We start from the raw sequence: 17126 nt of genomic DNA, 5'->3' as shown, positions 1-17126 counted from the left end.
AACACAGAAGTGGATGCTCACAGTCAGCTATTGGATGGATCACAGGGCCCCCAATGGAGGAGCTAGAGAAAGTACCCAAGGAGCTAAAGGGATCTTCAACCCTATAGGGGGAACAACAATATGAACTAACCAGTACCCCCCACAGGGTTTCTCTGTGTAGCCCTGGCTGTCCTGAAACTCACTCTGTAGACCAGGCTGGCCTCAAACTCAGAAATCTGCCTGCTTCCAAGTGCTGGGATAAAAGGCATATGCCACCACTGCCCAGCACTCTCCATGTAATTCTAACATCTTGGACTCTGCAGTATTAGGGAGGGGCAGATTTACTTAAACCCATAAATGGATTTAGTCATTACCCTCACTCCAGTTAAAATGTATTAGAAGTGATTTTTAGCAAAGGTTATTTAAGTCTAACTTTCCAGTGGTTTGTATAGATTGTCAGTAGGTAAACAAAAAGCATAGGGTTTTACCATGTGTTCACTGAGATATCAGGCTCCCATGTCCTGTTAATTCTAGTTGTAAATAAAATGATGGAGTAATAATAGGTGTAAACCTCAGATGCTTCTCCCTCCCCCTTGAAATTAGATATTTTTTCCTAAACCCCCCCCCTAAAAGGATGAAATAATCAAGGGGAAGTTCTCTGTTTTATAGAACCACTCATCAAAAGTAGGTATGCAATCATCTACCAAAGTGAAAAGTAGGTAAAGACTTTTCTAGAACAACATCTACCATTTTTTGTTCTTCTAGGTTAATGATTCTGCCACACTTATGTTTTATATGCATTAACTTTAAATGTTTTCCTAGTAACAGTCTTTTTTTTTTTATTTCAACAGTTAGATACTCTATTCCCATTTATAGATGGGAGCATGGCACTCATAAACAAAAAGGTGTCTGGTTTTCTGTTTTAGAAAATGGCCTGCTGTAGTAATTGCTTAGTTGTTGAGAATCTGCTCATTCAGTTCACAACAATAGAAAAAAAAATTGACCTCCCAAATTGAGATGGTAGAACTGGAATTAGAGTCTAGAAGCAGTTTATTTTTGAAGTTTGAGTTATGTTTTCCCCGTACAACGCTTTTGGGGATATAGATAACATTAGCATCACATACTCTACTAATTATAGAACTGGAAGAATGGAATGTAACTGTGAGGGACTTGGGAGTTAGGGGTGAATAAAAGTTGCGGAAACATTTTGGAATTCTATAGCAATATATTTATGGACCCAATGGTTAGAAGTATGAACTTAGGACTTTAGTCCTCACGTTATGAACCATATAAAACTTGACCAAGTCATCTAACCTCTTTAAGATTCCGTTTCTTCCTTAGAACAGTGGAAATAACAGTGGGATTTGTCTTTCACAAATGAGAGAGTAGAAAAATGATATAATGCACAAGAAAGCATCAGAAGAGTGAAAAATGTGTTGACTTCACAAATCTTGTTTCTCACTCAGAATAAAGAGAGATGCTTTTCTTCACAGTCACAGAAATCTTTGCTTTGTCAGAGCAGATTTGAATATTGTACAGGAAAGGAGTTATATAGAAAAAGCTAGTTGTTGTGAAATTTATACGATACAATGTTTGTTGATGTTTGGTTGTAAGAGTGACTAAATCTTTCTTTGAAGATTAACCGACCAGACACACTTGGAAGGATTTCTTAGTTTGAGAAGCCTTGCTAAATTTGCCAAGAACACTATAAACTCTCATTAATATGTTGCATTTGTGTCTTAATGTGTTTTTCCATGTCGGTTTCCTTTCAGTGAGAATTCTTAGAGACTTGGTTCAGAGATGAGAACTTGTGTGTGCTTTTGTCTTCTCAGAATAACTGAAAGAAAAAACTCCTAACTAATTAAGGAAAATTTTTAAGTGTCATATTCCTTTGTATACCACTTGGAGATAGATAACAGAAAGAAAAAAATGAATTATAATTTTCTAATAACAGGATTTATGGGATTATGAGAGTTCATCATCATAATTTTTCAGTCTTGCAAATTATTCCCATTTGATAATAAATAATTAATGACCTATATCAAGAAGTATTTCACAATAAACTGAGAAACCACTAGAAGAGATATGGGTGTGGGGGGGATTGAATTTAAAATAAATGACCTATAAGGGACCTACAAATCCAGAGAGAGAGAGAAAGAGTGTGTGTGTGTGTGTGTTTTCAAGAATTATATTGGCTGTCATTCCATGTCCAGGTTTAATCTCTTCCTTTGAGAACCAGGTCAGATTAAAAGAAATTTCGAAAATACCCAAGCAATCAATATCTAATTCATTTACACCCTGCTTCTTCCTGGGCCTGCTGGGTATAAGCCTGTAGTCACTGCAGTCGCTCTTAAATTCAGGCACTTTGGGAAGGGAGCCATCTTTTTAGATCTATTTTCTCCCTGGAGCTGGGAAGCTGTATCTATATAAAAAGAAGTGACATATTAGGCTGGGCGTATTAAAACCTTTTCTGAGAAAATCAATATAAGTTTGGGAAGGCTCATTTATTGTCAAAGGAGAAGAAAGGACAAAAGATAATAGAAAAGTAGACACAGGATATCATGTATACAGTGGGGAATGGAAGATACCATTTAAAGTGACTGTTGGTGCTTGCATAGCAATTGCCTGTTTATTATCCTTGGAAGTATTCTAGATCCATGATTGTGATCTATCTTGTCACATATAAAGGAATTCTGAGACCCCTTTGTCTGATTGAGATCTTAATCGCCTGTCAGGACCCTGAGAATTTGTTGTAGTGATCAATGTTGACACAGATTGAACCCAATGCAGGTTGTATCACTGAGACATAATTTGGGATAATTAGCAGGTCTGAAATATTCTTTGTAGTGCATCATTCTTCTAGTTTATTCAGCAGAATATCAGCTACATCACTACATCCCCCTTTTCAATGGATTGAATTGTGTTTTCATTATTTTAAATGAATTTGTATGAAAGTATGAATTGTTTTATATCTTGGGTTGAATACATCATTTTCTCTGGGTGCCAGTACTGCATTTGTAGTTTGTAAGCAAATAGAACCCAAAATGACTTCATGGTGCAAACTAAGTTCTGGTGTATAAAAGTGTCATACATTTCCACCTATATGGTATCCTTCAAAATCAAAGGAAGGCAAGCTAAGTTTTATTCATGAGAATGTTCTGTCACCTCTTTTCTCCTAGCTAAAGCATTCTTGCCTTTGATCCTCAAAGATGTTACACTCAGCTCCTTGCAGCGTGGTAAAGCAATCACACAGTATGTGATTTCACTCTCTGAACATCACACATGATGAAATGAAAGTTTGTGATTTTATTGTACTTTCCACTATGTTAAGTTTCTGGTTTGTTGCTCATACTGTGACCAAAGTCAAGGAAAGTTATCAAGAGATTGTAGAAGTAAGATTTACCTCCATAACTCCAAACAAGTTATGCCATCATACTTGGTGAGATATTAGGATCAGAGTGTTGTCTGTGGGCAAGATTGACCTTATGAGTAATTGGTATAAAGGGTACTAGATAAACTAAGGTATTTTAAAACTTACATGTTCTCTTTCCAAAACATGAAATTGGCTAACTGTGACATTACATGTGGTAAATGATACCAGTCTCAAATCCTAGATGTCTACAATGGATATGATAAGTCAAACTAGAATTATTTCCTGTTCAAAACCAATGAAATTGAACATGGTCATAGAGAAACAGAGAAGCAGCCACTGGGAAGACAAGGGGTCTAATTAACTGGGTAGACTATGATACTATCATGGCAGCAGACAGCATGTAGTAGGAAAATGCTAAGTCGTATAAGTCTAGGAAGGCATGTGAAAATAGCATGATAAACAGATGAAGAGCAATATTTATAGATGAAGACAGACATGTATTATTAGAGCAGTTTGTTATAAATCAAAGGATTCTAGGATAGGACCAAGATTCAGTACCTTGATTTGAGTCTTAGGTAAATGCTTATCAAGAACAATATTGGACCTAGTCCTAACACTAGAAACAATACTAAGAATTTTACAGAGATTATACTATGCTTCTGGAGCTAGTGCTTTTACTAGTCTCATTTAATGGTCAAAGAAACTAAGTCACATGGAAGTTGATTACTTGTCTACACCAACACCTACACACAGTTGATAACTAAGTACATAAATGTACCATACTAGGCAGTAATTTTAAAATATATTTTTGTTAAAAATCAATATTTTGTGCTATATTCTGATTATGTTTTTCTCTCCTCCCACTCCTGCCAGATCTTCCCCACCTCCCAACCCACATAAATCCACATTCTTTGTGTGTTCTCTCTTTAGAAAACAAACAAGCAAGCAAACAAAAACAAATCAAAATTTAAAAAAAAAGATAAAATAAAAGCACAAGAAACACACAGGCAAAATTGGAAACCATAACATCCAACCCCCCCCTCCAAAGCCCAAACAAAGCCATATGAAACATAATACTTACAAAAATACCATTGGGCTCCTTTCAAATTGGTCATCTGCTTATGGATATAGGTTAAGTGTGAATATGTCAGTCAATTCTGTCTTACCACAAAGCTCAGGATAATAAACATGATACCACAATGGGCAGATTATAAAACCTCTGACTATGATATATCTTATTAAAGCAGAGCTTTGCCTGGTATAAAAGAGTATACAAGAAAAAGAGCTCCATCACTAAGGTCAAAGCATAGGATCACAGGAGTGGAAATGATGGAGTGACATGAATTGTTCTCAGCTAAAGCTTGTTAACATATATCTTGTCAAAGGCAAGAGTACTGCTAATAAAAAGGTGGCAGTTGATGCCCAGGGAAGCAACACACACATATTAGTTGGTGATGGAATGAAAAAAAAAAGGAAAGAAAAGAATTAAAAGGGAGGATTCTAGTGCATAGTAGCCACCTTAATATCTGTGAATAAATTAGCAAAATAGTATCCCACATTTCAATTGACTCATTCTCAGACTTTTGAAGAAATGATAATATTTGTAAGAAAGAGCATCATCTTCATCTTTCCAACAGAGACATTATTGTTCATATTTTCCCACTCAGATATGGAAGGGGAAATTTCCTTCCATGATCTGCTCTCTTATGTTGTTGAATTTTTTAAAAAGTAATTTTCTCATGTCATCTTCACAAAAAAGGTCACTAAGAGGTAGAAAAATGTATAACTTAGCCTGAATTCCATGTTTCTGTAAGCTCTTGTATCATACATAAAATTATTTATATTTAAACCACAAAGATTCAGGGAAACAAATTATTTTCCCTACATCTACTTTCAATCCCTTCAAGAGAAATTGAAGACAGTATCAGAAGATGGAAAGATCTCCCATGCTCATGGATCGGAAGGATTAACATAGTAAAAATGATGATCTTACCAAAAGCAATCTACAGAATCAGTGCAATTCCCATCAAAATTCTAACACAATTCTTTATATATCTTCAAATAACAATACTCAACTTCATATGGAAAAACAAAAAACTCAAGATAGCTAAAGCAAAACTATACAATGAAAGGATTTCTGGAGGTATCACATCCCTGATTTCTAGCTGTATTGTAGAGTAATAGTAATAAAAACTGCATAGTATTGGCATAAAAACAGACAGGTTGATCAATGGAATTGAATCAAAGATCCAGAAGTAAACCCACAGAACTATGGACATTTGTTTGGTTGTTTTTTTGTTTTGTTTTGTTTTGTTTTGTTTTGTTTTGTTTTGTTTTGTATTGTATTGTATTGTATTGTATTTTTCAAAGTAGTCAAAACTAAACAGCAAGGAAATAAATATTTTCAACAAATGGTGCTGGTCTAACTGGATGTCTGCATGTAAAAGAATGCAAACAGATTCATATTTATCACCCTGTATAAAACTCAAGTTCAAACATATCAAAGATCTCAACATAAAACCAGATATACCAAATCTGATAGAAGAGAAAGTGGGAAATAGTCTTGATTGCATAAATACGGAGACAAGTTCCTGAATAGAACACCAATGGCTCAGGGACGATTGATTTATCAACGATTGATAAATGGGACCACAAGAAACTGAAAGGTTCTGTAAGGCAAAGAATACTGTCAATAGGAAACAAGGGTAACATAGAATGAGAAAAGATCTTCATCAACCCTATATCCAACAGAGGGCTTGAATCCAAATATATAAAGTACTCCAAAAATTAACACCAACAGTCTAATAACCCAGTTAAAAATAAGGTTCAGAGATGAACAAAGAATTCTCAACAGATGAATCACTAATGTCCAATAAACATGTAAAGAAATGTTTGATTCCCCCTCTTCTTTGGTCATCAGGGAAATTCAAATTGACAACCCTGAGATTCCATCTTACACCTATGAGAATGGCTTAGATAAAAAACTCAAGTGATAGCTCATGCTGTTGAGGATGTGGCCCTCCAATGCTGGTGGGAGTGTAAACTTGTACAACCACTTTAGAAATCAACTTGGTCATTTTTCAGAAAATTGGGAATTACTCTACCTCAAGATCCAGCTATACCACTCCTGGGCATATACCCAAAAGATGTTCAACCATCCCACAAGGACAATTACTCACCTATGTTCATAGAAGCCTTTTCAGTAATAGCCAGAAACTGGAAACATCTAAATGTCCCTCAACTGAAGAATGGATAAAGAAACTGCGGCACACATTGGAGTATTTCTCAGCCATTAAAAACAATGACACCATAAAATTCACAAGCAAATGGTTGGAACTAGAAAAAAATTCTGAGTGAGGTAATCCAGACCCAGAAAGTCATACATGATATGTACTTTCTTTTTAGTGGATATTAGCCATAAAGTAGAGGATAATCATGATAAAAGCTATAGACTCAAGATAAATACCAAGGTGCACCCAAGGGAGGATGTTTGAAGCTCACTAAACAAGAAATAAAATATACATCAGAAGTAGATGGAGGGTAAGACTTAGGCAAGAGAGGAGATGGGGAGGGGAACAAGAGGAATCAAGTGTGGGGAGGACTGAGGGAGAGAGAACTGGGATTGGTGGGGGTGAACATTTCTGGGACAATCTAGAAACCTAGAACAAGTAAAACTCACAGGATTCTATGAGGTGACCATAGCTAAGACTCTTAGCATTGGGGTATATGGAACCTGAAACATCCATCTCCTGTAAGATTTCTAATGGTGGAATGGGGATGTCAATCCCCACAAAACCTTCAACCTACAATTTGTCCTGTCTACAAGATGTTCAGGGTTAAACATGGAACTGAAATCGAGATAATGGCCAACCAGTGAATTGACCACCTCAAGACCCATGCCCCTTATACTATTAATAATATTCTCCTATACTTGAAGGCAGGAACCTAGTATAACTGTCCTCTGAGAGGCCTTACCCAGAAGCTGATGGAAACAGATATAGAGTCCCACAGCCAAACTTTATGTAGAGCTTATGGGATCTTATGTAGAAGACAGCGGGGAAGGAGTGAAGGAGCCAGAGAGGTCAAGGACACCACAAGAAAACCTACAGAGCCATCTAACCATAGGAGCTCACAGAGACTGAACCACCAACCAAAGAACATGCATGGGACATATCGGACTCCCTACAAATTTGTAACAGATTTGCAGCTTGGTCTTCATGTGGAACCCCTAACAGCAGGAGCAGAGAATGTGTCTGACTCTGTTGCCTGAGTTTGGACCCCCTTTCCCTAACTGAGCTCCCTTCTGTAGCTTCACTAGGAGATGTGCCTAGTTCTAGTGCAACGAGATATGCCAAGAAAGGTTGTTAGCCATGGGAAGCCTCCTCTTTTCTGAGATAAAGGATAAAGTACCAGAGATGGACTAGTGCAGAAGAAAGGAGTTAAATAAATATTGTTATTGAAGACAATTTGTAAAACATTTGGACAAAAATTACAGTCTATACCAAATTCTCCATGGTTGTTTTTATAGACCATGAAATCATAGCTACAGTCAACTTTTGTTTTGCCCTAGTGGAGAGGAACAACAGCTGAAATAACCCTAATAGCATAGATAATTCAAGTGCATTTAAACTTGGCTTTTGAGCACTTTTCATGATAATTTTCATCGGCCATTGATCTTCTGATTATGTTTTGTTTGGGGGTAATTCTGAAATGAATTTGCATTTAGTGATGTGATGGGTTAGAAAGGAGCCCCAGGATTGAATGGAAAAAAAACAGGATGTGCAAGGTATAGGACACTTCCAGGATCCCCGATGCCTGATATGTATGTATTACTCCATCCATCCCCTCTTCCCCTCTATCTTCTCCTTTCTCGCCCTCCTTCTTCTTAAGCCTTTTCTTGTTCATATTATGCTCCCCACCCATTGCAATCCTGAAAAACAACCAAAAATCAGGGAAAACAACAACATCATCGTTAGCCATTGGGGGTGAGGAATACTGTGTCCTAGGTGCCCTCAATGGTATAGAAGCAACATGAGTTGTCAGGAGTTACATTAACAAGAGCAAGAAATGAAAGGAAGTGGGTTAGCTCAGCAGTAATGCCCACCAGTGAATTGCCCACCTTACACCCAAGCCATGTCGTTTGTTAAACCCTTAACATGTAATCCAGTATCCTTGATTTCATGGAAAGGGTACTGGGATGTAGAAGGTACAGGAGCCAGGCAGGTATTCTGGAGGCTAACACACAGTAGTGATTATACGGTTACCAGTGCCAGACTTTAACCAGCGAAGAAGACAATTGTCCATAGGGCAGCAAATCAGCACCATTAGCAATCCCATGCAGAGGTAAAGGAGAGACACATGAGTGCAGCTCTTTCTATGGTTGAAGACATATCACATATTGCCTTCCAGTGCTGGTCATGGCTATTCTAGTAAGGCTTTTAAACCTCCCATAGAGCACCACTAGGATGAAAACTTTGGGGAAGAAAGATGTTTTCATGGCAGGCTCAAGCCCCCCACCCTCTTGGACAGTCATCTTTTAAGATAAAGTCTTCTTACTGAGACAAGACTACCCTCTGGTTCTTCAGGCTACCTTTCAAAACATTGCTAAAAGCAGGACATCCCTTATTTTTAAGAGTTTCCTTTAAAATAATAATAAGAAGGACATTCAGATTTTTCCATAAATACCAAAGAAGGGACAAAATAAAATAAAATAGGAAATGCAAGAAGTAAACAACATGATAAAATTAGATGTGCATGCCAGATACCAGATAACTCTGGGTTTCAGACACCACAGGGTGACACCGAGGGTGTATCATCCAGCTGCCTGCAGAAGGCCACAGCAACTCAGAATGACATGGTTGACCCTGCAAATGTGCACTAGAGTGAGGGAAAGGAGGAGCTGGCAAGGGGCCCTCTATTTGCCACCCTTGGAGAGTAGATGCTCACTTACCTGAAAGAGCCAGTGTGAATTATTACCTCCTTTGCATTTATCAAATAATAATTATTAGGATAATTAATATAATTATTTATGGAAGCCTTAAAGGGGTTGAGAGATACTGACTGATTCATTCCATAGGGTATATTCATGTAACATGTGTTCTGACTCCCTGCCTTTGATGGCTTTGGTCTCTGAAGTTATAAGTGCCATTAAATACAACCAGCAAAATTCTCTCTCTCTCTCTCTCTCTCTCTCTCTCTCTCTCTCTCTCTCTCTCTCTCTCTCTCTCTCTCTCCTCCTTCTCTGTACAAGAAGGGCTGGAATAAGGAAGACCCTTTATGTATCGCTCACCAGGATGCTGTCAAATTTGGCTTTTGAAACAATCACTCAGTGGTCTAGATCCTACCTACTATGCTAGGCCATCTGGGTATCAATGCCTAGGACTCTTCATCTTGCTCTACTACCTTGCTGCTGTGTTAACAAGCACACACCCCTATGCCCAGCCTTTTAAACATGTATTCTGGAAATGAAAATTTGAGCTTCTTGCTTGCAAGGAAACCACCTTATTGACTGAATTATCTCCTCAGCTCTTCCTACATTTTCTAAACCCAAGAATCAATTTTCTATTATAGTCTTAGTTGGATCTAGATTTTATTAACTTTACTAACACACAGTTGACCAACTGTTAAAAATGTAGCTGTTAGCACAGAAAAGTTAGCCTGTTTCCTGGGTAGGGGTAAGAACATAGCACCGATAACATGCCCATAGTAGGACTACCTCTTCATATCACATATTTATCATGCACACTGTCACATTAGTGCATATGGTACCTGCTCACAGTACCCATACCTGCCCTGCATATCAGCTCTTCATGCTCACTCTTCCTCTTCAACCATGTTAGACTCTTCATTGGAGCATCATCATGAAGTTGAAAAGAAAGAGCAGACTGTGTTTCCCAGAGTTCTGTTTGCCTGACAAGGCCCCTCTTCCATCTGTTTACCATCAAATAATTTTTTCCTGTAATTTAACTTTTTATAACAGAAGAAAGTACTACCAAGTTTCTTTCAACCCACAATATTCTTTACTTACTGTATTGTATGATAAACTCAGGAAACATTAAATTCTAAGACTCTAGTACCAGTATCACTTTGGGGTCATTTGCTTGAGCAGCAGAAGTCTTTTTTTCTTTTTGTTCCACATTTCCGAGGAATTTGGAGCTTTTTATTGAAGTTAGGAATTTCATAGCCCTGTCAAGGTGCATTGAGGGAGAAGTTAACTGATTGAATATCAGCATGTCTTGGAATGTTTGATGTTAATGATCCCAAAAGGGACCCTCTCTGATGTACACTGGTCCCAAGTACATCTTGCTGTGTGTCTCTGTTGTCTCTCCTCTGTGATAGACTCTCAACATAAAGTATGGAAGCCTATTTTACAGGACACATTGGATAAGTAACTGATATATGTGCTTAGCCTCACAGATCCTTGAGTACCTTCTCATTTTCTTTCCTCTGTACTGTTCCATCCCCTTACAGAGAGAAAAGCCCAATTTCCATTTCAGGGAAAAACCAATAAGGAAGTAAAATTTTATATCTTTTAAGAATCGGGCAGGGCGATGGTGGCACACACCTTTAATCCCAGCACTTGGGAGGCAGAGGCAGGCGGATTTCTGATTTTGAGGCCAGCCTGGTCTACAAAGTGAGTTCTAGGACAGCCAGAACTACACAGAGAAACCCTGTCTCGAAAAAAACAAGCAAGCAAACAAACAAACAAACAAAAGAGAATTGGGGCATCGTAAATTTCTGCTTTTCTTTTTCTTTTACTTTTTAAAGTTTTAAATTTAATTAGTTTTTAACTTATTAACTCCCACAATCCTTCCTCCATCCCCTTCTCCCTTCCTCCTCTGAGCAGGTGGGGGCCCACCTAGGTACTCCCCCCACTTTGACACTTCAAGTCTTTGCAAAGTATCTCTGTTCAGTTCTGACCACCCATCTGACCTTTGGCTCCATTCCTTCTTAGGGTGTACATCTTCTGTACTCTCTCATTTTGACAGGGGTATATAAACTAAGTTGTCCTTTGTCCAAGTTGTCCACTCAGTTGTCCTTTGAATGTGAACAACATAGCTTAGGGATGACCCAGGTACAGCATCTCATGTATCTTGATCTAATTAGCATCTGGACAACCAGGAAGCCAGGTAAGGAATACTTCAGGAGCTCATTTCTGTTTACTTTCCATTCCCATCCCGTTTGGCACAATGGAAGGTGGATCCTCTCTAGTAATCCGTACCTTACATTTTCTCTAAACCTGTTGCTTCTGTCTGATCATCAACCACTGAGCCTAAGACTAGATGGCTTTCCCACCTAGAACTGTGAGTGAGCCTTTTTTCTGCCTTCTCTCTGTTTCCCTATTGCTTTCTGAACTTTTTCTGATTCTTTTATGGCACTGGTTCCCTGAAGGCAAACTGTATCCTCCAACCCTCAAGTAGTTGGAGAACAGAATGGCTAGGATGACAGTTCCTTTTGCCACTAACAGTTTTAGATATGTTACATACTTCACCCAAGCTAGAAATTAAATCCTTTTGAATACTTTGGGTTGGGATGCACGTGACTTACATCTTTCTTTCTAATTTATGTCTACAATCATGGAGATATTCTCCACTGATAACCATGAGTGGAATAGGTAATAAAGTCAGGGCTGCCCTTGAATCTCTACCACAGTGGTATGGAATATATCATTTGCTTGGAGGGACCTCTTGAGCAAACAGGCTGATGATGCCTTGACCTTAGTTCTTCCAGTGACCCTTGTCTCCACAAGTCCATAGTAATTTACTTCCTTTGCCTCTTATTGTATTCTTTCCCATCAAGAACCTCAGGAATCCTCAGCATTGCTTTAAGGTCCACTTAATCTTTGACCTCTTCTGGTCTCTCATCTGAGCTTTTCATTCCCTTCAGCTTTTCAACTTCTGTAGGTATTACTTTTAAGACCCCAGTGCAAATCATTTGAAATTTCTCCTTCAGTCCTCTGACTCCCTCCCATTTAAACTCATTCTCTTTATAATCCTTAAATCCTGAAAATGTCTTCCTACTAAACACAGTTTATTCAAAACTACACAGTGAATTTGTGCTGCCTCAAAATCAGAACCAAGCCTAGTGCCCTTTCTATCATCACCCACTTAATTTCATAAATTGTGATGGAAGGCTAAGAAATTTCTTAAAATCTACACTGAAAACAAGCTGCAGCAGAAGATAAAGTTCCAGGCGTGAATAAAGGAGGAGCTAGAAAGGAGTAATGTTGAGAAAGTTACTAATTTTGATGTGTTCACCATGTAGATGAACTAAATTGTCTTTATTAAACCAAATTTATCAACCAGTGGAGACTCAGTAAGTAAATCTTTAGCATTTAAAGGGGCATCAATAAAGGAACTTTGTATTGAACCACAGTGTGAAAGATTCTGTGGATCAAATCCATTGCCCACTGGGACAGAGGACTTTTAACAGAGCGTGTGGATGGCTTGTAACTGAGGATGATGCCCGGAAGAGAGGTGCTTTCACACTATAGCTGAGTCCTCAAAATGGGAAGCCTTTGTACTGAGTGGTGGAGATCAGTTTTGTAAAAATACTAAAACTTGTGGCAGAATGTGAACCTTCCTGTTCACAGAAACAGCAAAAAAGTCCATCTATCATTTTTATTTATGGTGCTGCTACAGGCCTATTTGTCAAGAGGAGATCTAACAGATTTTTGTGTATATCCTGTCTTCCTTTCGTGTCCACTTTGCCCTAAAACACAAGTCTATTTATTTAGTCATCACATAATTGGGAGACATTCATTCCATGCCAGGCACTATGGTCAGGATGGGATCTAAGAAAAACATAGCTACAGGGCTCCAAATCACTGGCAAGGAATTTACTACCAAGTCTCCTGCATGTTTGTCTCCCTAGATAATTCGCTGTGGCCTCAATGACCTTCACTGACAAAATAGCAGGGAATGAACAATTTTCCTTCAAGCCAGCTAATTCCTTGGTTATTATGAAGCTGATTGGATCTTTTGTATGCATTCCAAAGTCTGAAGAGAGTCCTTGAAGGTGTCACTCCACTAGAAGAGTGTCCTGAGACTCACTACAGAGGACAAATGTCAGCCCAATCAGTTTGTGATGAGGTGTCATATCCACCTGACAGTTGGATCTTACTGTTGGATTAAAAATTGCTTTCATCCAGGGATGATGTTTTTGTGGCAATTTAGAAATATCACTAGGTTTGGTGTCTGTATTCTGTATATCATCTCCTTTTAGGCTAGTCCTCTGAATTTCTGTTTAGACAATCAGGAAAGCTTGGATTCACCTGGCACCTACCAGATGTTAAATTCTATTCGTGGTGTGTCAGGGATATTCTTTCTTCATCCAACAACCTTCTGAGTCGCATAGCACTGTGCCCTTTTCACAAAGGGAAAATTGATGGCAATTGTACAGTGCCACGGTTGGAAGAGGGAGGCCAGGGATGAAGTCTATACCCTGCTACAAGCACACAGCTCTAAAGCAGAATAAAAGTAGTTAAGGAGCAGAGGCAAGGGTTCTTTCCTAATGAGTCATTTCATAAAGCAGAATCCCCAACATCTGTAGGATTTGAATGCTATTAGTGCTCACATATTTCCAAGAATGGGATTTCTACTCAAAGCCAACCCACACAAGGGCTGTGAGCTGCAGTGGGCAGAGAGAGCAAACTGGTTTGCGATGTGACAGGTTCAAAACCAAAACAAGAAAGAACAGAATACTATATAGTTCTTAGTGCTTGCAGGTAAATGTGGCTGATCACATGTTCTTTCTCTGTGCTTTCAGTAAGGTTGAATTTCTTCATGTGCTGTTTGAAAATGTCTCTGTGACACTTTAGTTAATAGCTTGTAATGCTATCATACAAAGTAACTGGTCTCACTAGGCTAATTTCGCATATACACATGACTATATTTTTATTCACCCTCCACTGGCCCACCAGCTTCCACAGTCCATCTTCTGTTCGTTCCTTCCTGCCCTACAAATGGTTCTTAGTTCTGCTTTCAGAGTGCATATTTCCCATTACATTCTTCTTCCTCTCCTCTAATTCTTCTTTCAGGCTTCCTCCTCCGCCTCTCTCTCTTTATACTCTTTCTATTTTCATATCTGTCTGTTTATCTGATTTGTCGATATATGTGCATATAAATATATACATAAATTTAAATCTAGATCCTGTGCTGAAAGAATTGTGGGATTCTCTGAGTCTAGATTATTTCTATAACCACTCTGATTTCCATTTATCTCAGTTTTCCTGCAAATGGTTATGGCTTTGTTCTTTAGAGCTGAAGATAGTTCCATTGTGTACATGTTCCATGTGTCTTTTAGTCATTTTTCTATTGATATTGGCTAGTTGTAACTTTGCCATAATGAATCTCCAATAAACACGGGTGAGTCGCCTTTATGGTATATCGTTTATAGTGTATACTATATAATGTATCATGTATAGTGTATAGCATACTGTGTATAGTGTATCATGTACTATGTTTAGTGTATTGTGTATAGTGTATAGTGTATAGTGTAATGTGTATTGTATATACCATAGAGTATGGTGGCTTAGATTCTTTGAGCCCTCCTGAAGTAATACAGCTCCATTATATGTTAGTTCAGATTTTGAAGTGTTTCCTTACTTATTTGCACAGTGACTATACTAGTTTACAACTCTAAAAGTTAACTCCCCACATCATCATCATCATTTGTTGCTACTTTGTTTGTTTTATTGTTGTTGTCATCATTATTGTTGTTGTTTTAATGTTTTTGGCATATAGTAATTATATGTGACACTGGATTTTACTGTATCTTTATCCATTTACATAGCGTGTGATTCAGCTATAAGCAGAACATCCCAGTTATTGATTTGTCCTTCCCCTACACATACTTCTCTTTTCCTCCTAGCTGGAAGCACTTTATATGTGGAGTATGTATGTGCAGGCGGGACAGAGACAAAGAGACAGAAAGAAACAGAAACAGAGAGACACGGGGGGCGGGGGGGGGGATGGAAGGAGAAAGAGAGGGAAAGAGAGAAGGAAGAGGACTCTTAGATTTAATGAATTCCATTAGGGTTGTGTTACAGGAATATGGCACTATACCAGCACACCACCGAAGACAGTCTCTTCCTTAATGATAAACCATTAACTACATAAATCCTCAGCTAGGACTGGGGCCTTATAAGTCCACCTCACCTCTGCCTTCCCTGACTGAGTGTTGACAGGCCTGATATTTTATAGATTTTTGTGTAGGTAATCACAGTATCCACAACTTGTGAGTTAAAGTGTAAATAGTCATGTCATGGCAAAGGTATCATCTTACACCACTTCTCCCGTCCCTTCCTCCAACTCTTACATTCTCCTGCTCCTTCTGGATCAGGAGTATTAGAGTGGCTGACACAGGTGTGACATAAGTGACAGGGCCTTTGCCAATCACTTACTCTCAGTTATGAATGTGTGCAGCCACCACCTACCTTGCCAAAAGAAACTTCTCTGACAAGAGCTAGAGAATAGCACCAATGTGTGGACATAAGCAGAATCAGATGACCATTTGGTGGATACATCATATCATCCAACTACAGCAGTGGTTCCAACCTTCCTAATGCTGCATTCCTTTAACACATTTCCTCACATTGGGGTAACCTCCATATCATAAATTTATTTTTGTGGCTATTTCATAACTGTAATTTTGCTACTGTTATGAATCATAATGTAAATATTTTTGGAGAATTGCCAAAGGGAACTGGCCATAAACCACAGGTTGAGAACCACTGACCCAGAGTAGTTTGCCTACAGGGTCTGTGACTTCCCTAGACAGGAGTTCTTGGTTAAGTTCCCAGTAGAAATTCTGTAGTGTCTCTTGCAGAGCTAGACTCAAACACTCAGGAACTTGCCATGATTTCACCAATGGGTCCTTGCTGCCTAGCCTGTCAGTATTGTTGCAGACAGGGTCTCCATCTGAGTAAAACAATGGTTAATACCTCTCTCTCTCCCAGCAGACTACATATAACCTTCTGGAGTGATGGCTATCAGACTACAAGGATGAAGCTGCTAGCCCATTCTAACTTAATTTCTGTGTATCCTGCAACCAAACATCATGACATTTATAACCAAAATACCTTGCCAGTTTCATCTGGTAGGCAATCAAAAGCAATTGCATTGCTTATATTATGGTGATGGCTTTGGGGACCTTCTAGATCAATCACTGTATGGAAGTAGTCCACTCCTATTAGTCAGACTTTTCAGTGGCTTCTGGGACTAGCTTTATCTACCCACGTAGACTATTCCCATTCAATTTGTAGTAATTTTGGTTTTTATTAGCTTTTAACAGATATCACTGTGTTTTCATACATTAATAAGTTGACCAGAACTTGTAAACCCTCTCACCACCATTATCCCCTTCCACTTCCATATCATACACATTCTACTATCCTGCCCCACTTTAATAATCTTTTGCTGATTCCTAGGTATCCACATAAATGCACAAATACTAAAGTTAGAAGATAAAGCTTTTATTATAGAAAGAGAATACATTATTTATTTTTCCGAATCTATGGTACCACATTCATTATATTTTCTAAAAATGTGAGAATTTCATCTCTGTTTGAGGTAGAATAAAATCCCACTGTGTGTATATGCTACATATTCATTATCTATCCATCTGTTGATAGACATCTGTGCAAAACCATTTCCTTTCTATTATAAATAGAGCAGGAATAAGCATGAAAAACAAGTAATTCTGATAAAAGAGAGTATCTATGAGTTATATAGTTATATATATATGTGTGTGTATATATATATGTGTGTGTGTG

The sequence above is a fragment of the Mus caroli genome, chromosome 8, assembly GCF_900094665.2.
Source record: "Mus caroli chromosome 8, CAROLI_EIJ_v1.1, whole genome shotgun sequence".
In the NCBI taxonomy this organism is placed as follows: Eukaryota; Metazoa; Chordata; class Mammalia; order Rodentia; family Muridae; genus Mus; species Mus caroli.
Note: the sequence above shows the minus strand (reverse complement) of the source record.